Source organism: Ornithorhynchus anatinus, chromosome 3 (assembly GCF_004115215.2).
Source record: "Ornithorhynchus anatinus isolate Pmale09 chromosome 3, mOrnAna1.pri.v4, whole genome shotgun sequence".
Lineage (NCBI taxonomy): Eukaryota > Metazoa > Chordata > Mammalia > Monotremata > Ornithorhynchidae > Ornithorhynchus > Ornithorhynchus anatinus.
This window is the reverse complement of record NC_041730.1, coordinates 105,855,572-105,882,198: the sequence shown is the minus strand read 5'-3', so window position 1 is coordinate 105,882,198 and position 26,627 is coordinate 105,855,572.

The window sequence follows — 26,627 nt, the reverse complement described above, 5'->3', positions numbered from 1 at the left end:
CCACACTGCTTCTCATATTTAGCCATCACTTCGCAGTTGAGGAAACTGAGGTTCAGAGAAATTACATGTCTTGAACAAAGTCACACAGCAGGCAAGTGGCAGAATGTAATTAGAACTCAGATCACCTGAATCCCAGGACCATACATTTTTTCATTATGCCACATAGCTTCTCTATCATTTTATTATAATATGGGATAGTACTGGTGATGGAGGTGGAGAAGGGGAAGTTGAAAGAAAATTCAAAAGAGTTCTAAATTATTTATATTATGCATATTAAGTGGGTAAAAACAAGGAGTTTCTAGGAATAAGAAGAAATCAATTTTTTGGTGATTGCTTTGAAGAACTGTAAGGAACTGCTTCATTCATGGTTCTTATACAAAGATTAGTCTCACTTCACCTTTGCTATTGCTCAAAGCAAGTTAATATCTGGTTCTGAAGGCAAGTTTGGGAGTGCTCAGTATATAAAGAGTTATTAAATCATTCTAAATAAGCTAACACATGGAAAAATTGAAACACAAAGGAAAGCACTAAGCTCACAATATGTCAATTAACGGCATTCATTTCTTAACCCTACTCAGGCCTTGTGATGATGATGGAACATCTTGTCAAAAATGATGGGTGGAAGGGCCTCAGTCTTGAGAACCCTTGTGATGGAATTGATTACAGTGGTAGCGGTTTGTGTGGTACCTCTTACGTCTCTCATTCCTGCCACAAGGTTTTTCATTGGAGTATAGAAGAAATGAGTAACTAAGGGGGCAGAGGATACACTTATGTTGAAGTGCATTATTTTTATGGACAAGGCCTACATTCACCTCACAGATGCCCTGTCCTTTAGCCAGAGAATTCACCACTGGTGACAGAGCACCAGAAGTCAAAATTGGGATACTTGATTTCCAGAGCAATTTTCTTTCCACTGGACCAACAGTGGAGATAACTGAGGCCTAGTACAGGGTCATGGACACTGATATATAGTAATAATAGTAATAAGCACTTATGTCAAGTATTGTATTCAGCCTAGGGATAGAGTTAAGATAATCAGATGAGATACAGTCTCACACAGAGCTCTCAGTATAAGGGGGAGAGAAAAAAGGAATTTTATCCACATTTTACAGACTAAGAAACTGAGGAACAAATAAGTGACTTGCCCAAGAGGACAGAGCCAGTATATAGAGAAGACAGGATGGAATACTGAATTGGTGTCAAGGCATCATCCATTAATTCTTTTGAAGTACCCATCCTTTCCTTACCCTGTAGCACCTATGTACACATCTTAACTTTGTTACTTGTTATAGATATCTCACACACTAGATTGTTAGGTCCTTGAGGGTGGGGTTCATGTCTACCAACTTTATTATATACTCAATGCTTAACACTGTGGTCTGCATAATATGGGCATCAAACAAATCTTCTTGATTGATTGTTTGATTCAATTTAGGGAAGGGGTTGTATGTCTGAGTTATACTATCTTTAAACCACCAATCATATTTATTTAGTGCTTACTGCATTTAGAGCACTGTAAGTGCTGCTTGGAAGAGTACAACCGTTGGTAGACAAGTTCCCTTCCCACAAGGAACTTACAGTCTAGGGGTGGGAAGTGGATATTAAAATAAATTATGGAAATGTACATGAGTGTAGGAGTGTTGTGGGGCTGAGGGTGGGAAGAGAGAGATCTCAGTGTCCTTGGGAGACTCTCTGTCCCAGGTTATGTCCACTGTCCAGGCCAGCTGAGGCAGTTCGGCATAGAGAGATCTCAGTATCTTCAGGCAGCACTCTATCCCTATGTTTATTCAACTCTGAAATGAGGGCTCAGTCGAGAAAGGCCTCTTGGAGAAGATATGATTTTAATTAGGCTTTGAACGTGGGGAGAGTGCTTGTCTGTAGGGTATGAAGTAGGAAGGAGTTCCCAAGCCAGAGGCAGGATGGGGGCAAGGTTTCTGTGGTGAGGTAGACAAGATTGAGGAACAGTGATCATGTTGGAGTTAGAGGAGTAAAGTGAATTGGGGTTGTAGAAGGATATCATGTATCCTTTACAGGGAGGTATCGAATACTAGTAACTCTCCAGGTTAGAGGGCACACTATAATGTGCATCTGCTACTCTTTCCCTTCTAGACTTACAAATCAGAGCTTAATCTATTATTGTGAATTCAGCAAACCCCAAAGTAATGAGTCTTGGCCAAGGTACTTTCATATTCCTTTGGAGGAGTGCTCATTTTCTGGTTTACTCAAATCTAGGCCTCCAGGAAAGTAAAGCAGGATGAGGGATTGGAATCCTGTGAGTGAATGAAATGTCCCAGAATTCTTGGGGAGTTTATCCCCATGCTTATTTATATCATCCTTTCAGGTATTATTACTACTGAGATGGAAGTAATCCTGAGTTTGTGTTCCAGTGTCCCAGGTTTGAACAATCAACTCTCAGCCTAAACTTGGGCCTCGGAGTGAGAGGACCTGGGTTCTAATCTCAACTTTACAAGTTGTCTGCTGTTGACCTTGGGCTGTAAACTCATTATGGGCAGGGAACCTGTCTGCTAATTCTGTTGTACTGTACTCTCCCAAGCACTTAGTACAGTGCTCTGTACATAGTAAGTGTTCAAGAAATACTATCAATTGATTTGGCAAGTCACTTCATTCCTCCATGTATCAGTTTCCTCATCTGTAAATTGGGGATGAAAATCCTACTCTCTCGTATTCACACTGTGAGCCTCATGTTGCTCTATCTGACCTGATTAGACTGTAAACCATATACTGTAACCTCTTCATCTAGACAGTAAACTTGTTCTCTACGCTGTAAGCTTGCTGTGGGCAGAGAATGCATCTACCAATTCTGTTATATTGCACTCTCCCAAGTGCTTACTTAGTACAGTATTGTGCACAGAGTGGTCAAGACAGAAAATTTATTGATTGATCATATTCTATCTACCCCAGCACTTAGTGTAGTACTTGGCACAGTATGTGTTTAACGAATACCACAGTTATTACTCTCTATACTGTAAATGCCTTGTGGGCAGGGTATATCGTCCTCTTCCAAGTTCTTAGTGGAGTGCTCTACACACAGCATGTCTTAATAAATATGATTGAATTCCCAAAATAGAACTTGAATAAATAGAATCTATTTCTCCTCTGCATAACAAAGTTATAGGTATGAAATAAACAACTGATTACTCACAAGAACAAAAATATGTTGGAGTGGCACAGCCCTTCTCTGACTTGTTTGAGAGGTTTGAGGAAGGGAACTCAAAGGCATTCAAGGAACCTCACCTTCTAAAATCTGTTGTGGGTTATTTTATGTTTTCTGATACAGGATTACAAACCATCACATATCAATTATGAAGTAGGTGTAGAAGCCAGTGAAGTGATTGAAGGAGAAATATTAAATGAGGTCAAGACAGAGAGGAGAAACTGAACAAAGATAATGTGGGAAGGTTGAAAATTATATTTGTTTATTTGAAACTTAACTGCATTCTACCCTCTTAGCTACTGTGAAATATATACTAGGGGATGGTGGTATTAAGGGAATGAAAGGGAATAGTGAAGGGAGGGAAGTGAGAAACTGCTCTTGAAAAGTAATTAAAAAGAGAAAGCTGACAATCATAAACAGATTGAAAACAACCTACTCATGATTGGTATTGGGAATTCAACTGTTAGTGAGAAAATAAAGGACTGAATCATCCCTTTGATAAGAAACTGAAAGGGAAAATTTTAATCAAAGTGAATTGTGGACACTTCATAAAATCACTGGGGCATGCTAAAGTGTTTTCGTTAACTGGAATTTTTAATACATGGCTAGTCCTGAAATTTCCATTCACCAGACTAAGTTCAAATTTTGTCAGTTTCAAGAATTATAAAATCACAGTTGAAAAAAACCTCGAAACCTGCTGAGCTAGGTCAGAAGTGTTATGGACTTTCTTTACTGTACTTTGAGACCAGGATTCACCATTGACTATTCTAAGAATGATGAGCTGAGGTTTCTCAGGCTCTTATTTGCAACAGATACTTTTATCCAGAAAGTCTGAAGCACCTGAGGGATTCTAGGAAATATATCCCCCTAATTAAAGATGGCAGAAAAGAATTACCAGAATAAGCTTTTTACTCCTTTAGCCACTTTTGGAAAGCATCTCTGAATTTTTATACAGCCAAGAATCAAGCTACAACAGAATAAGGGCTGGATAAATACCATGGATTTATTGATCAGTCATCTTCACCCTAATTTAACTACCCCTTGTTTTTTTTTGTTTTTTTATCATTGGATGCACATCAAGTTAATTTACACCTGGTAAATTAAATCAGGATATGGGCCCACTCGATCAATGGATGGACCTTACTGAGCACTTACTGTGCAGAGCACTGTACTATGTGCTTGGGAGAGTATATAGCAACAGAGTTGGTGTATGGAATCCCTGTCCTCAAGGGGCTTACTTAACCAGAGCATGGGGTTGCACAACCCCCGCCCCCCGCCCCGTCTTTTTCCTCAACCCCACTTTCCCCTTCCCTGTGTACTACTTATGAAAGGCAGGAAATACATCTACACCTCTCACAGCCCCTCACTATTATGGACAAGAAGCCCATAATAGGTAATTGGAAATTTAGCACTTTTGATGCTCCTATAATAATAAAAATCATAATGATGATAATAATCATAACCATGATACCTCTTAAGCATTTACTATGCACTGGACTAAGCAGCTAGGTAGACAATACAATCAAGTCCATTGGATTTTATGGCCACAGTTGTAGTTCAAATGCCAAGAAGGGCCACCTCATACTGATCCTCTAAGCAGTCTACACTCACTGTCAGGGACAAAATACTGGGCAGGATGGATGAGTGGTCTGATCCAGAAATAGTTTTTCTTAAATTCTTATGTTGTAAAATAGTATGACAAAATTTACTAATTATCAGTCAATAAATCTTATTTATTGAGCACTTACTGTGTGAAGAACACTGTATTAAATGCTCAGTAAATCTTATTTATTGAGCACTTACTGTATGAAGAGCCCTGTATTAAGTGCTTGGGAGAGTACAATATAACAAAACAACAGACACATATCCTGCTCACAATGAGTTTACAGACTAGAGAGGGAGACAGACATTAATATAAATAAAATTACAGATACATACATAGGTGCTGTGGGACTGGGAGGAGGGATGAAAACAGGGATTAAGTCAGGGCAATGCAGAAGGGAGAGGGAAAAGGGCAAAGGAGGGCTTTGTCAGGGAAGGCCTTTTGGAAGAGATATGCCTTCGATAAGGCTTTGAAGTTGGGAAGAGTAATTGTCGGATATGAAGAGGGAGGGCATTCCTGGCAAGGGGCAGATGTAGACAAGAGGTCGGAAGCAAGACAGACGAGATCAAAGTATAGAGAGAAGGTTATTAGAGGAGCGAGGTGTGAGGCTGGGTCATAGTAGGTCTCCTACTCTGGAGCCTCCTCCCCCTCCCATCCTTTAACTGTTGGAGTTCCTCAAGGGTCAGTTCTTGGCCCTCTTCTGTTCTCCATTTACACTCACTCCCTCGGTGAACTCATCCGCTCTCACGGCTTTGACTACCATCTCTACGCAGATGACACGCAGATCTACATCTCCGCCCCTGTCCTCTCCCCCTCCCTTCAGGCTCGCATCTCCTCCTGCCTCCGGGACGTCTCCACCTGGATGTCGGCCCGCCACCTAAAACTCAACATGAGCAAGACTGAGCTCCTCATCTTCCCTCCCAAGCCCGGTCCGCTCCCAGACTTCTCCATCACCGTGGATGGCACGACCATCCTTCCCATCCCGCAGGCCCGCAATCTCGGTGTCATCCTTGACTCGTCCCTCTCGTTCACCCCACACATCCTATCCGTTACCAAGACCTGCCGGTTTCACCTCTACAATATCGCCAAGATCCGCCCTTTCCTCTCCACCCAAACGGCTACCTTACTATTACGGGCTCTCGTCATATCCCGGCTAGACTACTGTGTCAGCCTTCTCTCTGACCTCCCTTCCTCCTCTCTCGCCCCGCTCCGGTCTATTCTTCACTCCGCTGCCCGGCTCATCTTCCTGCAGAAACGATCTGGGCATGTCACTCCCCTTCTTAAACAACTCCAGTGGTTGCCTATCGACCTCCGCTCCAAACAAAAACTCCTCACTCTAGGCTTCAAGGCTCTCCATCATCTTGCCCCTTCCTACCTCTCCTCCCTTCTCTCTTTCTACCGCCCACCCCGCACGCTCCACTCCTCTGCCGCCCACCTCCTCGCCGTCCCTCGGTCTCGCCTATCCCGCCGTCGACCCCTGGGTCACGTCCTCCCGCGGTCCTGGAACGCCCTCCCTCCTCACCTCCGCCAAACTGATTCTCTTTCCCTCTTCAAAACCTTACTTAAAAATCACCTCCTCCAAGAGGCCTTCCCAGACTGAGCTCCTCTTCCCCCTCTACTCCCTCTGCCATCCCCCCTTTACCTCTCCGCAGCTAAAGCCTCATTTTCCCCTTTTCCCTCTGCTCCTCCACCTCTCCCTTCCCATCCCCACAGCACTGTACCCGTCCGCTCAACTGTATATATTTTCGTTACCCTATTTATTTTGTTAATGAATTGGACATCGCCTTGATTCTATTTAGTTGCCATTGTTTTTATGAGATGTTCTTCCCCTTGACGCTGTTTAGTGCCATTGTTCTTGTCTGTCCGTCTCCCCCGATTAGACTGTAAGCCCGTCAAACGGCAGGGACTGTCTCTATCTGTTGCCGACTTGTTCATCCCAAGCGCTTAGTACAGTGCTCTGCACATAGTAAGCGCTCAATAAATACTATTGAATGAATGAAAGGTAGGATGAAGCAAGGTGCTCTTGTTTGATTTGAGAATAAAGGGAATATTGTGCATCATATTGAAATATTGGTGTGGGATTTTAATATTTGCAAAATATGAGTTTTTCCCTGAACTGACAATCAGTATGTGTTAAGCAATAAATTACGGTCCTAAAACATTTAACCTAAGAAAGTAAAGGAAAAGAACCACAATTCTACTACAATCAACCATTCCTGATTGACTTGGAAGCTTGAGGCAGGGAGTTAATAACAATCTGCCTCATTCACTTGCATGTGTACAACATCGATAAGGCATATGTTTAATCAAAAAGGAATTGTAGAATTCAGCATAAAGCAGTCATCCATCATCTTCAAAAAATCTCCAAATAGCCTCATAAAAAAAGATTATGGTCACCCTCTGGGAGTAATATAAAATATCCAACTATCCAAAAACTAGACTATAATCTTGTAAGAATAGAATTAAAATGGTTCAGCCCAGGAGTGTTTTTATGTGAAGCATGTGCTTGAAGTTAGATACTTCCACTGCTTGAAGTTAGATACTTCCACTCAGACACATGTAGATGTCAGAGAAAAGTTGAATGTCACAATGAGGAGGTGGGACACCGTGAGGAAAGAGACTGGGTATGTTTTCTCCAGTTTGAAGGCTGAAAATTCCTGAGGAATTCTAAGATTTAATCCTTAGAAATTCTGAAAAATGTGGCCCTCAAAAGTAGCTAGCCTTTGAAGGAAATTTTATTGTGATGACTCCATGACTCCACCCTCTTGTGCTAGAGTGTGGCCCCTCTGGGTCTGAAGATTCACTAAACCATCATTACAACCAGAATACCAAAGAAGTTATAAGTTAACAAGGACTTGCCCTAGGGGTTTGAGAAGGATAAAAGTAATGAGAATAGAGTTTTTTAGGAAATATGTGTAGGTTCTGTGAGGAAAGAAAAAGACATTTCAGTTGATTCCTGAAAATTATAATCTCCCTGTGTTTCATAAACTCTTCTACTCTGATGGCAAAAGGCACCTTTTAGGGTGGAGTAGGAATGAATGGCAAATGACTTCTTCATGGTCATTCCTAGGCACATTTAATGAGTCCTGTCAATATGTCTCCCTGGAAGAGAGAGCCAAGATTCATATCCTTTAAACTTCCCATGTCCTTCAAAGCCTAAGCTTCCCCAGATTTCATAGAATCAATTATTTAATGAGTGTTTACTATATGCAAAGCTCTGTGCTAAGCACTTGAGAGAGTAAAATGGAATAAGTCAACATGATCCAATCCCTGCCCTCAGGGACCTAACAAATCTATGAGGGAAGTCAGACACCAAAATTAATTACAGAAAGGAGAAGGAATCTCTCCCAGGAGAGTGTAAGCTCCTTGAGGCAAGGGTTATGTCTACCAACTCTATTATATCAGACTTTCCCAAATGTTAGTGCAGTATGACACCCAGAGTACACACTAAATAAATATCTGGTTGATTGGTAGAGTGCATATACGGACTATCAGGGATGGGGACTGGAATGTGAGAGGAGAGTGCCTGAGTAGGTCATATACAAACATTGAAGTGGAATAAGGGTGAAATGGGGTGGGATAATAAGATTACTCAGAAAAGGCTTCCTGGAGGACATGAGATTTTAGAAGGGCTTTGAAGATGCATAGAACAGTGGTTTGCCAAATGGGAAGACCAGGGAGTTCTAGGCAGCAGAATAGGCTTGCCCCAGAGGGCGCAGCAGAAAAGACAAGAACAAGACACCCCTCCAAGACAAAATGTAGTCTCAATATTTACTGGTGTCGAAAGTTCTGATTAGGCTGTAGGATTTCTTGGAAGTGCAATAGAAACTTGCTGTATACCCACCACTCAGAAACTACATCTTTGAGGAAAGCATGGAATTAAAAGGCATCAGATTGTGCAAAGATCATATTGGCACCTGCTGTGAAGATCAGGGAGTTGGCCCAGCAAAATGGCATGGTTTTATGACAAGATTTGGTGCACTCCCTGAAGAGTCTTATTAATTGATCATAAAAATCACTGGCAGGAATGTGTCCCCCACATCCCATAGGAAAAAGACTAACATGGACCTCTCCACAGCCCTTAGTGAGACAAATAATTCTTCGATGCAAATGCTGCTGAAGAAGGAATGTGTAATGGACTGAGTCTTTCAGCCTTTGCTGTTGAAAATGCATTTAAATTGTTAAAAGAAACACCTCTCAAACTGGAAAGCTGGTCAAGCTTCCTTATGTTCAAAAACCCTTGACGTGTAACAGACAAAAATCAAGTCTCAATTTACTCAATAGCTCTACTTGTATCTTGTTCCAAAACCATTTTCTAGTGCCAGGGGAATGAGCAAGCTTTTTTGATATTCCAGGGCTTCACTATGCCTGTGAAAATTCTGAGGTGAATCCTGGCATCTGTTCTTAGGTTTACTTTCTACTTCAATTCCTGCCGCAGAGACCAAAGTTGTCTTTCATTGAACAAATAGGGAAAGCTAAAATATTGCCAACATCTGAAATCATATTAAAATATTACTCACACTGGTGGGACCTTTTTTTGGAGTCTCAATCTTCTGTTCTTTCCCTACTTTCTCTGACCTGTCAAAGCTAATATTTGAGGAATGTGTATATTCCATGGTCCTGAACTCCCTCAGTATAGGATTTTTGGGGTCCAACTGGACTGTCCAGAACATGAAGAAATCCACCTTCCTTCCTCCGGCTACTCCCTGGAGCAGGGAGTCCTTTTATTGAAGTGGAGGGAAAAATTCTATCTCTTTATGGTATTTGTTAAGGGCTCACCATGTGTCAAGAACTGTTCTAAGCACTGGGATAGAACCAGAGTCTTTTCTCCCTCATGGGACTCACAGTCTAAGTAGGAAGCAGAAAAGGTATTGAACCCCTATTTTACAGTTGAGAAAACGGAACCACAGAAAAGTTCAATGACCTTCAAGGTCACACAGCAAACAAGTGCCAGAACCAGGATTAAAACCCACATCTTCTGACTTCTAAGCCCATGCCTGGGGGGCCCCTTCTCAAAATTTGGAATGAAGAGAAATTGTTACAGTTTTTGCACAGGACTATTTTCCAGGGTGGAGAGGTGCCCAAGGACTCTAAAGATATAATCTAGGATATAGAAAATCCACAAGTCAATCCATATTGCTTGATAATTTACCCCACATTTTCACTATCTCACAATTCAGTGCCAAAGAGACAAGCAGGATCTTTTCTTTCCTTATCCTATACATTCACTCAGTTGGTCCTATTGTTCTAATCAACAATTGACTGATAAATTGATGTCTATATTTTCCCATTCCCTCTCCATTAGAGCTGAGACTAAGCAATCAATAATGGATGCATGTTGGAAGAAGTTGTTCTAACAGAGTGTGTAAGTTTTACAAGGCATAAAGGAGTCTCTTGAGTAGATAACCAAATAAACTGCAGAGCTGGGGAGGTGACAATCTAGAAGTGGATGATGCAGGTTTCAGTGAGTTAAGTGCATTTCATTTAGAGGAACTGTTGTCTAACAAGGACATTAACTGAATTTTCACAATCCCCTGTATCACTGCAAGATGCTGAAATAGATGAAGGACCTACGGATTCCCTACCACTATTGAAAAATTTGGAATTGAAGACTAATCAATTTTCTAAGAGGGTTAGTGTGTGTGTGTGTGTGTGTGTGTGTATGTGTGTGTGTAGATCAACAGATAATTGAAGAAGACTATCCTAGCAGCGAGAGAAAGAAGTTCAGAGATGTCTGAAGTTATTCAAGAGGTTTTTGGGTTCAAGATGTTTGAAAAAAATAAAGCAGCTTTTCATCCTAAATTGGAAATGTCACTATTTTAACCAAACTCATTTTTACTTCTAAAGCCCCCTGCAAAGACTCATAAACATGTTTTAATTTCTCATTCATTTAAAATTGAGTACTTCAATCAATAAATGGTATTCATTGAGTGCTCACTTTGGGCTGAGCACTGTTCTTAAAGATTAGACAGTAGTTTACTGGTTTTTATCATTATGGTACATGGCTTGTAATGGAATTTCATATTAATTTTACAGTTCTAGAAAAGACCATAATTTATAATAATAATAATGTTGGTATTTGTTAAGCACTTACTATGTGCAGAGCACTGTTCTAAGTGCTGGGGTAGATACAGGGTAATCAGGTTGTCCCAGGTGAGGCTCACAATTAATCCCCATTTTACAGATAAGGTAACTGAGGCACAGAGAAGTTAAGTGACTTGCCCACAGTCACACAGCTGACAAGTGGCGGAGCCAGGAGTCTAACGCATGACCTCTGACTCTCAAGCCCAGGCTCTTTCCACTGAGCCATGCTGCTTCCCACATATCCTACAATAAAATCAAATTTTCAAGGAACATTGTCCCTTGTACCATGAAGCAAATCTGTTCTGCTATATTTTTAATAAGACAGTTTAATTGTTTCATTTGATCGGTTCTTCCCTTCAGATGGGACACTTCCTAGATGATAGCTGGTTTCACCGGGAACATCACTTCTGCTTTCCTTCTTGAGGCTAAGTTCCGCATTCCCTGGACTCATATTCCTGATCCACTTTCGTAGATTCCTTCCTTCCCACTCTTTAGCTAACCCAAGAGTACCCAAATCCCCTTCCCCTAGAGACTCCTCATTCCTACCAAGTAGAACCCAGAAGTGTATGTAGACAGTACTGGCTCCAAGCCTTGGGCAGCTAAAGAGCTTTCCGTCTGTGAATTCCAGCTTCAGCTATACAGTTAACATTTGGGCTGTCTAACATAAGAAGCCAAGGTCGGCTGAAGCCTAGAAAATAAGGACATCAAAATGAACACATGGAATACTGCTCCTGACATTCTGGAGAACAGAAAGTTCTTTTCCAGACCATCCTATCTAGCTTCCAAATACTTCAAATGTAAATAGAAGTATACTTTTATCCTGCCCTTATTTGTAAAGCAATAGAGTATTTTAGAGTAAACTTCAGAACAGATACAAAATTAACTTATATCAACCCCTGCACTTAGAATAGTGCTTGACACATAGTAAGGACTTAGCAATTACAATAAAAGGAAGACTGTTCACTTTCTATTTGTTTATTTTTAAAAGTTTTCCTTTTATATTAACAGCTTATTTACTAAAGATTTGCAGGTGTTAAATGTGACTGCCATTTCATAAGGACTAACCAATATAAATGGATCTATAACCTTATATTATTTGTGTGCCAATGACACTGATTGGAGAAGGAACTTGGCTGAGTGGAAAGAGCCCGGACTTGGGAGTCAGAGAATGTGGGTTGTAACCCTGGAACCACCACTTGTCTGCTGTGTGACCTTGGGCAAGTCACTTAACCTCTCTTTGCCTCATTTACCTCATCTGTAAAATGAGATCAAGACTGAGCCCCATGTGGGACAACCTGATTACAAGAATAGTGCTTGGCACATAGTAAGCGCTTAATAAATACCATCATTACTATTATTATTTATGGTGATTATATAATGACATAGCTTTATTCTTAGCTTGTTTTTTTATTTATTGTATCCTCTCAGTTGATTTGCATCCATACACTTATCAGAACATTTTGAAAATAATAAAAATCATTTTGATCAATCTATGGTATTTAATGAGCACTTACCATGTGCAAAGCACTGTACTAAATATTCAGAAAAGCACAAGAGTTTAAGGAGACACAACCCCTGCCTATAAGGCCCTCAGAAATATAGCTAGAATAATTCCAGATAAGGAAGAAGGAATAGAATTTAGGGAAATGTACATGCAAACGTAAAAAGCTATGGCAGGGAGGAGGTGGAAAATGGACACTAATGTATAAGTGATGTGGAAGTAATGAAGTGGTAGTATGGATAGAAATAGGTTGAGTAGATGAGCAATTAGTCAGGGAAGACCTTCTGTAGGTGATGTGATTTTTAGAAGGGCTTTAAAGGCAAAGAGGGTAAAGATCTAGTCTATCGCCAGAAGTTGTGGTTTTCACTGGAGTGGGCCATTCACACTCTGACTTGGTCTACCTGGGTTCAGCTATGTGCATTTTGAAACAGCTGGCAATAATAGCTGGTGGTCATGGAGCAGACCATCTCTATGACCACAATGGCAGCAAACCCCCACAGTGCCATTTCTTATTTTGTAAGCCATCGTTAAATACGATACTGGGTTGGGGGGATAGGGTGTTGTCCACATTCTGAAATGAAATGTAAAACAAAGAATCTCCAAAACAAAAATATACCATTACCCTTCACACAACTGGACAAAAAAAGAGAAAATAGCGATGGAAACAGGGCAAGAGTAGGGGGCAGCATTATAAATGGTCCCTTCTTTCTCTGGTCAGATTTACAAGGCCTGATCCCAGGGAGTGCCTGAGGTATTGTCAGTAATTATTCGCATACATGGATAATATCACACACATACAGTCGGCAGGGTTAGTTTCAAAGACAATGGGCAAAATCTCTATACATAGATCTACGGAAAGTCATAAACCAGATAGTCATGTTATTGAAAAACATGGGAGACAATCAGCCTTTAACTGTTTGTTCTAAATACAGGTTTTATAGAACTAGTCTGTATGAAGTCAACTGTGAAAAGGGAAATCATCCTGAATCAATTTGAAAGATAATTATGAGGAAGTTAATATGCAGTATACCAGCCTTTTATCTCTCTTGACTAACTTTTACACCCCTGTTTGTTTCCAAATCCTTCACCAAAGCCTGTATTATAATGTGGAGCAGTAAAACTGATTTGTTGTCTTGCAAGTTTGGAAGAGTTAGTGGGGAGAAGCCCTCCCTAGTTGATGACAGTTAAGTTGGGAGATGAAGTGCAAGACACAAGGAGTCTCATTCCTGTTATATGACCAAAGGTAATTTCCTTGGTTGCCTAGTTAAAGAGAGTAGAAAAATCCTGAGGATAAAAAAAAGAAAAGTTTTGTTTGCCTACTAATTAACACCACAAATATAAGACAGTCTTAACTCATAGAGAAAAGGTTTAAGCAGAAATCCTCTAAGGCAATTTCCTTTAAGTTTGCCTTCTTAATGACAGGGCACTATACAGGTCTATTCTCAGCAGCAATTAAATTCCAGGTTTCATCTGGGATGGAGCATTGTACCTGAGGCTCTGATTTCCCATGTCTGCGAGACAGTTCTTCTACCCTCCTTCCTTTAGGTTTTCCAATTTTAGCTCTCCGTAGAGCAGCTGTTTGTATCCTGATTTCACCAATTTTCTTCACATGTTCCATTCATTCATTCAGTCATATTTACTGAGTGCTTAATGTGTGCAGAGCACTGTAATAAGCACTTGAGAGTACAATACAACAATGGACACATTTGCTGTCCACAACAAGCTTACAGCCTAGGGGACTGTGTCTCCAAGAGTGGCTGAGTTGGATGTGCATAGATTTAATATTTAGAACACGATATTACATTAAAGAAACTGAAACCTAGAAAAGTTAAATGATTTTTCCAAGGTCACACATCAGGTATGTGGTGGAGCTGGAACTAGAACCCAGTTCTCCTGACTCCCAGTTCTGGGGTCTTTTTATTAGGGATACCCTTAAGTCAAATATACTCTTGGAGAACAATAGCAAATTATATTTCTCACATGCCCACCTAGATTTTCTTCATTTTTAAGATTGTTCTAAAGCAAGGATGAAAAGGGCTGGGGAAAGCTAAGAAATAGATCACTGTGAAATGAAATAGTTCCTTCAGAAGCAGGAAGGAATAGTTTCCAGGAAAAGGTGAAAAGGGATTAAAAAAAAAATGATCAGAAAGCTTGATTAGAGTTTATATATATTTCAAGGATTCCATTTGAAAGAAATTGTACTTAGATTACATCTGAATGTTTGGGAAATATACTTTTCACTTTTCTTTTAGAAGTAATAGATTATTTCAAGGAACACTTCTTCACGGGGAGACATTAGAGAACACGCTTCTGGAAAAAGGAGGATGAAGGCAGTTCAGTAAACACAAGGACTTTATCAGTGACATCAACGGGAGGATTCTCAGTGGGAGAGATACAATTTTCCCACAATAAATTTTACATATTTATATTTTGAATGCATCAAAACATTTTAGCCAAGAATGGCTCCTCTCTCTGTTATGTTGCTGGATATGCAGCTCTAAGGGGAATTAATCCCAGCCACTTATATGGCTCTGTAGGAAGCCAGTGTATTTTTGAAAGAAGTTATTTAAACTGTGATGTTAAATAACGGAGAAATAAAGTTTCTTGCACAAGGTCAAACAGCAGGTAAGTAGTGGAGGCAGAATTAAAACCCAGATCCTCTGATAGCCAGGCCCATGCTTTTTCCATTAGGCCATGATCCTTCCCATATGTATACTGAGGCCCACTTGGTGTTTTGCAGTATACTAGGCACTTGAAGCACAGACTATAAAAGTGACATTTCTTGCTCAAAAGGACTACACAGTCCAATTGGATAGATATCATTACAAATGAGAATATGTGCCTAGTTTAATAGCAGCTTCTATAACTATGAGTGCTATAGTTCTTTACATGCTATTACATTATGATGAACTTGAAATATTTTAGCTATGTCATCCTCAGTGGATCACTAAAACTTTATAAGTGATCCTTCAATTCAATTCACTCTCCATCCTTAATCTAGATACTTGGGAATTCAACCATGGTATAGCTCTTCAGTCTTGGCAAACATGGTATCTAGGGACAATAGTCTAGCACAGAGTTCACAGGCATTGTGATATCTCTAAGCTTTAAAATGGCTTCAGGGAATTTAGGGACTCCAAATAGTTGTCTATTTAGAATTACCTAATAGGACCATCTTGTCTACTGGCTTCCCACAAGTGAGGGGAAAGGGTTTTTCCCAGTCTTAATGGGATGCCTATTGAATTAGAGACTTCAATCAAGACTAGTGAAGTATGGCTTCTTTCCTCACTGTACCCTCTCTTGATCTCCTGAGGCTTCAATGGATTCTGAATTAGCCCTTCAGATCCCTCATAAATCTGTCCAAATCCTGGGAATTGAATGATCCTCATCCCTGTGTAATAATTTCTACAAAATGTGTCATGTATGGCTTGAACTCTGCCTCCTCCAGGATTCCTGTAGCCAACAAAAATCTCCCAAAATATTCCCGTGTGTTGGTGTAGTGGTATTCCTACGACTGATGGGTGTTTTTGAGAATATTCACTGACTGGATGAGGTTAGGTCCTTAAGGGCAGGGATTGTGTCTCTCAACTCCACTGAATGTTTCCAAGTGCTTAATGCAATGCTCTGTACACAGTAAGCACTTAATAAATATCATTGATTGGGAAAAAATGAGATTAGAAGATTGGCAAAATGCTGTGGATAATATTACTTCAGGTTGCGGATGGCTCCAGTATATTCATCTACCATGCAGGGATATGTTTCTCATTATCTTTCAGCAATGAATGAGATCCAGAGCCCAGTCTAAGAACTAGGAAAAATAAATTCTCACTAGGGGTCATATCATCTCTAGACAAATCACTTCAATCAATAATGATTCTCATTTTAACTGTTCTAATAATAATAATAATAATGGCATTTGTTAAATGCTTACTATGTGCCAAGTACTGTTCTAAGCACTGGGCTAGATACAAGGTAGTCAGATTGTCCCATTTGGGGCTCATAATCCTAATCCCCATTTTCCAGATGAGGTAACAGACCCAGAGAAGTGAAGTGACTTGCCCAAGGTCACACAGCTAAGTGGTAGAGCCAGCATTAGAACCCATGACCTTCTGACTCCCAGGCCCATGCTCTATCCACTATGCTGTACTACTACTGCTGCTAAAAAAGTAATTATGGCATTTAACTATTTACTATGTGCCAAGCACTGTTCTAAGCACTGGGATAGATACAAGGTAATAAGGTTGGACACAGTCCCTGTCCCACATGAGACTCACATTGTTAATCCCCATTTTACAGATGACATAACTGAAGCCCGGGATTAGAGCCCACAACCTCTGACTCCCACACCCTTGGTCTTGCCACTAGGCCATACTGGTTCTCAGAATGTTCTGTCCAGTTCACTGGTCAGTCTCCCTTCCTTCCCTCGAAGTTATATGTTCAGGGATTTGTGTCATGGAAGTCAGTAGATCAATCAAACAATGATATTTACTGAGCATTTACAGTATGCATAGCACCATACTAAGCATTGGGAGAATTAATACAACAGGGTTGGAAGACACACATATTCCCTGTCCACAGTGAGTTTACAGTCTAGAGGAAGGGGTAGAGGTGGGGATGACAAAGCTGACTGATTCTGGATGCAGCAGGCCCAGGAGTAAGTGTGACCAGTAGCTTCCAACCCTAGTCTTTTCTCCATCCCAGTCAAGGCCAGGAGATTTCAGGAGGGAACTGTGCAGAAAATAAAGAACAAAATTCTAAACTGAAGGGCCCTGCAGTAACAGAGACTAACAGACTGTGGGAGTCTGTGGGAGTAAATGGGTTATGCAGTTGGAGAAGACTCTGGTACACAGCCCCAGGCCTTGGATCACAATAAAAGAATGAGAAGGAGCTGCAACTAATGGCATCTAAAGAGAGAGAAGACAGCAAGGGCTTGGGATGGCAGGCCTGGGTAGTACAGTCTTCCTTCTCTGTCAAATCCATCCTGGCCCCACCTGGCTGAGAGCACTCCCCACACCCCACCAGTGTTGTGCCAGCTTTTCAATGATCTCCAAATGCCCTTCTGGGACTCTTCTTATATCAGAGCTGACTTCTGGCTAGTTACAGCTTCCTTCCAGCCCTGAAGAAGAGAGAAGGAGGGATAGATCACCTGCCCTCTAAATAAAGCCCCAGTTTCCCAAGACTTGCTACCTACTTTCTCAACTACCAGAGTAAGCACTCGCAGGTCCTGGGGAGATGCATGGACCAGGGAAGCTGTGGAAAGGAGTTCTTTCTCCATGAGCTTCTTGAAACCAGCCCCAGGGGATGGGTGGTAGGTGAGTCACCAATGACGCCCTGGCCTTCAGGGAAATTTCTGGGTTTCACACTAGGGTGGTGGCACTTTAGGGATGCAGGAAATTGGGGACACTGGGAAGAAGGTCCCCATACCAGCCATTTCAAGAGGGAAAAACTGGAGGACTTTAGGATCCTTCAAAACCTAACCAAGGTCTAAGCATTCCTAAAGTGAGGCTGGGAGCTATTTCAGCAGGGATTTAGGACTTAGAAACAGTGTGTATTGTTGTATTGTATGTACTCTCCCAAGGGCTTAATACTATGTTTTGCACACAGTAAGTAAATTGAATGAATGAATGAACATTATGGACAGAACTTCACTAATATTCATTTCAGTTGTAGCCACACAGATAGTTCATGGTGAGCTCATTATGTTATGTCAATTACTGAGAACCTGCTGTACTCCTGGTGTTTTTTTTTTGTTTGATTCTGATAGTGATTATTCTGTAAAAAAAAAACCAATCAGTTATTGAATGCTTATTGTGTGCAGAGCAGTGTACTAAGTGTTTAGGAGAATACAATGTAACACTTTCCATGCCCACAATAAGCTTGTAGTCTAGAAAAAACAACACACCGTAAATGGAAGGTCCACTGGGTATGGTTCCTGAAACTGATGTGTAATACTATAAACCACAATGCAATCTCTCAACTGAAATAGAAACAGCTTGTTCACCAGGTCCCTTAGCAGGCTTAAAATAACAAATAAATGTCCAGGCAGCATTTTTTAAATGCTTAAAAATTCTCAGCTTCAGCAATTATCCTTACACTTAGACTTTCTTGTTCAGTACCATTACAGAATTTCACCTTTTGTTCTTTAGATAAACACACATAAACTACAATAAGGACTTTATATGATAAAAACACTGAACTCAAAATTCATTTTTTCAAAATTTACATTGGGTTATAGGGGTGGAATTGTTATATTTTTCAAGGTTGTAATCTTAAAGGAGAGCTTGAACTGAACATAAAACAACCAACTAAAAAAATCATGTATTGTACCTGTGGGCTTAGTACTGTTCTCTGCACACAGTAAGTGCTCAATACAATTGAATGAATGAATACAATATAACAGAGTTGATGAATAACTAAGGTTGGATACATTCTGCTCCATCTGGAGCTCACATTCAAAGCAGGAGGGAGAACATTTTACAGACGCTGAAACTGAGGCACAAACACTTCTGTCTGTATGGCCCTGGACCATTCAGTTCACATTTCCCCACTCTTTATAAACTTCCAGTAGTTGCCCATTCACCCCACATCACAGAAAAACTTCTCCCCACTAGCTTTAAAGGCAATTTGCTCGCTCTCCCCATCCCTTCTAACCGTGCTGAACTCCTACTATAACCCAGCCTGAAAACTTTGCTCCTCTACTGTCAACTTACTGTACCTCTATCTCATCTATCTTGTTTTTATGGTATTGGTTAAATGTTTACTGTGTGTCGGACATTGTACTAGGCACTAGACTAGATTTCAAGCTAATCAGGTTGGACACAGTCGATATCCCACATGGGACTCAAGATCTTAATCTCCATTTTATATATAAGGTGATTGAGGCACAGAGAATTTAAATGACGATGGAGATCACACAGCAGGCAAGTAGTGGAGCCAGTAATAGAACTCAGGTCTTCTGACTCCCAGGGCCATAATCCTTCCTTTAGCCCATGTTACTTCTCTGTCTTTGTGCTGACTCCTCACCCACATCTTCCCTCTGGTCCGGGAACTTCTTTCATCTTCATATCTGATAGTCCATTACACTCTCCACCTTCAAAGGCTTCTTGAAAATCACATCTTCTGCAAGAAGCCTTCCCCTACTGAAACCTCAGGTCATCTACTTGCAACCTTCTGCATTACCTGTGCACTTGGATCTGTACCCTTTAAGTACTGTAAACGTCTTGGGCAAGGATGACATTCAACAACTCAGTTTACTGTACTTGACGTACATAATTCAGTGGTCTGCCTACAGAACAGACTTAATAAACATCATTGATTAAGTAACTTGACCAAGATCACACATCAGGCAATTGGCAGAACCAGGATTAGAATCCAAGTCCTCTACCTTCTGGGTCTGTGCTCTTTCCACTAGGCATTTGCTTTTGAGAAGGACCTGGGTTGTAATCCCAGCTCTGCCACTTGTCTGCTGGGTGATCTTGGGCAAGTCACTTTATTTCTCTGTGCTTCAGTTACCTCATCTGTGGGATTGGGATTGTGTCCAACCTGATTATCTTGTATCTACCCCAATGCTTGGGACAGTGCTTAACACATAGTAAGCGCTTAACAAATACTGTCCTTACTATTATTATTTTGCAAAGAAGCAAGATCAATTGTTTTCTGTTACCTCAGAGAAGTATAACTATGGAGATGCTTATAGCAATTTCAAGTGAGGATAAAGTACCTCCTTTCTTAATAATTTTTGACAAAAGAAAGGCTGTACCTTCTCCAGCAATTGGGATTGAGCTAACTTCTGTTTTCCATGGTGAGGCTACTGACGAGGTGTGGGGTATGTGCTGAAAAGACTGATGAGACTTCAAAGGTGCAGGCCACACTGGTTGCTTGTGGTATGATGCATTTGTTACTTATGGGACCTGTCTTGTTTTCTTTTAGTATTCTGATATTCCCAAAGTCTCTGCTCAAAAAGAGCAATCCTTTTCTGATTGTTGCTCTCCAAGTAGTTTAGTTGGCTACTATAGTCTCCCAAAAGCTCACATCTCTATCACATTGAGATTGTCCTATTTTCAGGACATCATTATCTTTTCGTCATTTATGTCCCTTCCATTGATGCTGTACTTTGACTTACTCTACTGAGCCCTGCCTTTTATGTCTATCTTGACCATACCAAGTGCTTAGCACTGAGGGTACTTTTCTTGTAGACCGACTTATTTGAGGCCAAAGCCTCAGCTATTCCAGACAGTTCTGCTTTGAACAAAAGGAAATCATGTTGTTTCCTATTTTCCTTGAGCTTTATTCTCCACCCTTCTTTCCTTTTCCTAGTATTTTTCATCCATTGCAACCTCTCACAGCAAGTCTATGGGGCCACTAAAAGGTGATTTTCCCTGTTCCCAAATTCCAAATCACAGTCCTAAGATTCCACTGATGAATAATACACTACTTCAGCTACATCACTTTCCTCAAATCTTTAAGATTGCTGTAATAAAGACAGCACTAAGTAAAGGTACCCTTTCCATTATGTGAACATTTGTGCTTTATTGCTTATCTTTAACATATTGAAATATTAAGTCCATCATTCTTTTAAAACAACTGTTTAGAGAGACCTATTGTGCCCTCCTTCTCCTCTAGTGTTTTGATTTCTACAGTGCCTGAGCCATTCTGCCTCTTCATTGTGAAATGAACTGGCAGATCATTATGAGTTCACAAGCTAACTCTTGAGTAAACTATTCACTGAAATTTATATTTTTCTTTGGTAATGGTTTAGTAGCCTCAGAATTCTAGGGTCACCTTGGGTCTTAAGTCCTCAGAGTGTGTTAAGATTATTTCTGTATTTGTATTTTCCCAATATGATGGCAAAATACAAGGTACAAGAAAAAAGAAAAGTATAGTCAAAATCATACACACTGTGCTTCATGAAAGGAGACACATTTTTAACTTCCCTAATGTTACATTTCAGGCCACAGGTCTTCCACAGATATCAGGATATCAGATCTTATTTTAATAGAAGACATCAGGGAAGCAAGTGTATAAGACAACACCAGTTGGTGTTTTTAAAGAAACTTGGGGCTTTTTCTTTGCACATAAACTAAAGACAGCATACTAAACATGAAAAAATAGTAGTTTTCAGTACCAAAGTGAAATAATTGTTTGGAAATATGGAACTTGGGTTCCAGGCTAAACAAATTGATAAGTTTCAGATCCTGGCCCCAGAGAAGGGACTGTAATGCTGGTCTAGGTCATTAGTGCATTGGAGGGACTCAAACTGTTTTTTCTCTGCCATGACCTCATCTTATTAAGAATGCCCCAGGAAACAAAAGTAATTAATTTTTAAATGACCCTTCTCCTGGGAAATCAGATGATCGGTGTGGTCACTCTTGCAAAAAAAATACCTGAGTCCCTGTCAGAGCTTTTGAGAGTTCTATAAATTTTTGGGGGGTGTCATGATGCTGTGCTTGGAACATCAATGAAGTACTTGGTTCCTTTGAGATAACTGAGAATGCTAAAGCACTAAGGTGATATTCTGCATCAAGAAAGGCTGACTGACTCAGAAAAAGAATGGAACTATTAGATCAGGTATCAATAAATTGCTAAAGACAACTAATGTATCTTTTTTTTTCTTTTGAGTTGCTGGAACTTCCTACCCATGATTTGAGGGACAATGGTGAGATTTAAAGGGTGAAACAGATTGGTTCCTTCCAAGATAAAATATAGCATGCTTTCAGCCTAATAAAGGTTGAAAGATATAAATAATCAGATATCACCAAAGTAAAAGTGATTTAGCAAAACCTCACCAAGTTAGTCTGGAAAATGTGTAAATGATTCCATTCAAAGGATGAAAGCTGACAATTAGAGACATGAAATTAGACTTTCATTTCTATATTTTTTGCAATGCCAGTTCCATTAACAAGGAAAAATATGGTTAGGTTTTTTTAGTTAAATATATGTATTGATTCAAAAATGTAATTGGCAATTTAAGGGTTTAATCCCCCTAATATGAATATAAGCAAGTGGCTGGGATTTTTAGTATGCAATTTTTCTTTATTTATTCTTGGACATTGAATTCTTAAGGAGACATACATCAGTTTTTACCAGGAATCTATGCTTACTGCTCAGCATCTTTGAAAGCATTAAACTGCAGAATCTCTGAGCTTTTATAAAGGGTAATGAAGCATACGTTATTTGTGGTAAAATTATACTCATTCAGTTTATTCACCAGTTTTGCTATTCCACTATCATTCAAATTCACACTGCAGTCTATCATAGTAAAGAGTAGCTCAGTAATCTTGTGGTATCTTAAGACATCTTACTATTTAGGCTTCCCATTAAGGAGCATTTATGACTTCAGGTGATGAAATTATAAGTAGATTTAGTAAAAAAACAAGATTTAGTAAAAAAACATGTAAAGCAAATAGTCATTTTAGAAAAGAAAACAATTCTAATATTATCCAGTAGTTTCCAAGTTACAGCAGACTATTACTCCTTAATCCTGCAGTTGAAAATAATGAGTCACATATCATGAGAAATATTCATTTTGAATTGCTTAAGGTCATTTCATATTTTATGAAGACAATCTTTGTGTCATTTGGCTCTCTGTTACCATATTTGCATAATTATGCCTCAACATACCCATGGAAAAGAACAATATCCAGTTCTTTTGAAAGATCTATTTTTTTCCACCCCTAGGTCTTCCTTTTTTTCCACAATATATTATGTCTTTCTATATTACATTTACCCAACTTCTACTAAAACTGAACTTAACCCATAGTAATTTTGTTTCTTATTGGCTAAAAGCAACGTTTGGCATTAAAAAATAAGGAGACAAAGGAGTTAATAATGATAAGGAGTTAATGTTATAACTTCATTATCATTAGCACGGCCAACTAGCAGTTTTGCTTTCCATGTTACAGATCTCATCCGTGGACTTTGTTCAAAATACATTTCATATGGAATAGTTATTTGTTCATTATTGAAGTATTGCCTTACCCCCAGGATTAACCAAGTAATTGCTTTAATTCTTCATTTTGTAGTAGCTGCTTATATCAACAGGACTTAGGAAATATAGAACTGAAGACATCTGTTTGCTACTGTACATCTGCACACACCTGAGAAATTGTGTGCATAGTTTGTTTTCCATATCTCTGGGAGCATGAAATAAAGATGGATAAAGTGAAAGGAAGGGCCACCTAGAAAATCCTTGAGTGAGAAAAACATCCATGTGAGGATAATAGAAAAGATTAGAGTTCATCAACCTAAAAAGTTGAAGGCTGATAGGATCATGCTGGAAGCTTTAAAAAAATCATTTAGAGTGTTGACTGGGCAAAAACTAAATTGTTCATTAAGTCCATTAAATTGGACTGAGGGAGCTATGTTTGAGTCTCGAGGGTGGTAGGTTCAAAACAACAAACCAAAAAGAAAAGGTTCTTCAAACAATTGTATTAAACATGTGGAATTTGTTTTTAAAGGAAATTATATACCCTGAAAATGTGTAGTTTGAAGAAAAAAACATAACAGTAGAGGTAGGGATTATAGGGGTTTATCCTCAGTCCCATATGAACACAATACATGAAACCTAGAGATACATGAATTATTAATTGCTGAGGCAGCCAAAGATCTGTAAATTCCATCTGCCACTAAGTCCAATCACTATAGGAAATTCAATTATTTCTCCACCCCTCTTTATCTCTGACCTACCTGAACACAAACCAAAGGCAAACTTTTCTGCACTATTAGAAAGCAGCAAAAAATCACAACAGGACGGAAAAGGATGTCCTTTTCTTATTATTTATTTGCTGGACATCCAGCTAAAATATCTGCCATTCTGCCTCATCTGATTCTTTGCTACTTTAAAATGGAATGGAGATAACCCCGATCAGATGCTCCTTCCCAAGCACAAACTGGAAGCCAGATTCTCTGCTCTGCTCTACCTAAATTGTGACATAGTAGAACAGGCTGCTAAATCTGGCTAAAATCCCTGCCCTTCTATGACACCCCAATTTTGCACTGTTTTTCCTGTTCCCCAGTGGAGGAAGATAGGGCTGTCAAGGTTGTTGCTATAATCTTAGCTCCACCACAAGCTAAGGTGGACTAAAAAAAATTTGCATCAACTTTCAAGTATTAGATTTCTTTTTTTTTTTTTTTTTATTGACAGTAGACCAACCTGACAGAGAAAGAGGTTCAAAGGTGTGCAAAGGCGTAAAGTAGAATATACAAGGCATTTTATGAAGAAAAAAAGACAGTACAACATCACTTAGACCCTTGTTTCAGTGAAGTTGAAAAATCACTACCACAGTCAACAGAGCTAACTCTTCTGCAATCTTCTGTATCATCATCACCATCAATATATTTATTGGCACAGTAAGTGCAGAGCTTGGTATCAAACAATTGGGAGTATAAATACAATAGAGACGTTTCATACCCATGAGCTTTAAATCTAAAGAGGGAGGCAGAGGCTGAATACCAAATTAGAACTGCTTATTTAGTTAATGTTATAAAGCAATACTTTGAATGACAAACAGGGAATAATAGTAAAGTGATGTTTTAATGATACAGAATTATTTCATCTATGGGAATTTCATCTCTTCCAAAAATTCTGGAATGGACCCCAATTTAGAACATGTGCATATATGAGAAAACATACTCTATGATACAGCCATTCATGCCTCATCCACATTTTAAGGAACTTAACATAAGCTACACTATAAGGTAGTTCTGTATAGGGAAAAGAAGGTGGAATTATCTATTAAAGAGACAATACAGGGCTATAGTAATGTTATCACTGACATTTAAATAAATACCTTACATTCTGGAATACACGTAGATGGGATTTTGGACTACTATGAGTCACGTATAACTGAAATTAAAGTGTGGTTTCAAGTATTCATGAGTGTTAAACTGTTACAATGCTGAATTCGCTCCTGCATAATACACTGTTTTTTCTCATCATGTAATGGCCAGAACTTTTTTATTTTGCACTAGTATGTCATCATCCACAGCGTTTGAATTTGGTATTTGGTGTCACCTAATAGACACTTGGGATACATGTGAAAAACTAAAACAAGCTGCCACTGTCCCAGAGGAACAGTCTAGATTAAGGTGGGGTTCAAGTAGTTTATTTATCTCATCCATTTATGCAGCAGAATCTAATAATTTCTCTGTCCCTGAAATGTCAGAAAAGGTATATCAACTCTCAATTTCCCTAAATAAATTATAGATTTTTGATTAGGAATTCAATTTATTGGATAAGTTCACAATCCCCTACAGTAAATTAATTCATTAATTTAATCATACTTATTAAGTGCTGACTGTGTGCAGAGCATTGTACTAAGTGCTTGGGAGAATACAATAAACAGTCACAATCCTTGCCCACAATGAATTTACAGTCTTGGGGAGGGGGTGGAGAAACAGACACTAATACAAATAAAATCACAGATATGTACATAAGTGCTTTGGGGCTGGGAGAACAAAGGGAACGAGTCAGGGTGAAGCAGAACAGAGTGTCATGAGGAAGTCAGGCTTAATCTGGGAGGGCCTCTCAAAAGGCCTTCCTGGAATCATGAAGTCTCATATTTTTTAAACTAACTCCAACAAATTACTAATTTATATGATCAATGTTTAATAAATCTGCAATTGAACACAAGTGTCTTGATAGGAATATTGGTACTTAGAACAGCAGACATAGTAAGCCTTCAATAAATACAACTCATTGATATAACTTATTAAGTTCTAACCTTATTAATTCCAACCAGCCATTAAAAGGAACCAGTTAATAATCAGACTAATTCATTTTGGATAATTTTCATGAATTAAAAGTAGGAATGAAATGGATCAGGCTTTTCATAATCTATAAATTATAGTTAATTTATATTTTAATTATTTTCTACACATTTTTTAAAGTCTTGCAAGAACTGCCTCAATTACCATTCGACACTTCAGCACCTCAGAATATTTGAGCTGATGTTTGTTTGTAAACTCTACCTTTTAAAGACCAGATCTCAGTTTTAATTTACAGATGCTTAAAATACTCCAAAGACAGATTGTAAATGTTTTAACAATGGAATTTACCCTTAAAATTGTGTCTTCTAAATTAGCATTTTAATAAATTCTATGTAGCTTGGATCAAGGAGTGAAAGGGATTTTCTTTAAGGCTGAAAGGGATGGAAGAGAGCCTATATCTAGGTATTTCTGAGTGGCTATTTTGGGGATGGATGATTCAGTTCAAACATATTTATTAAGCATTTACTGTGTGCAAAGTACTTGGGAGAGTACAAAAC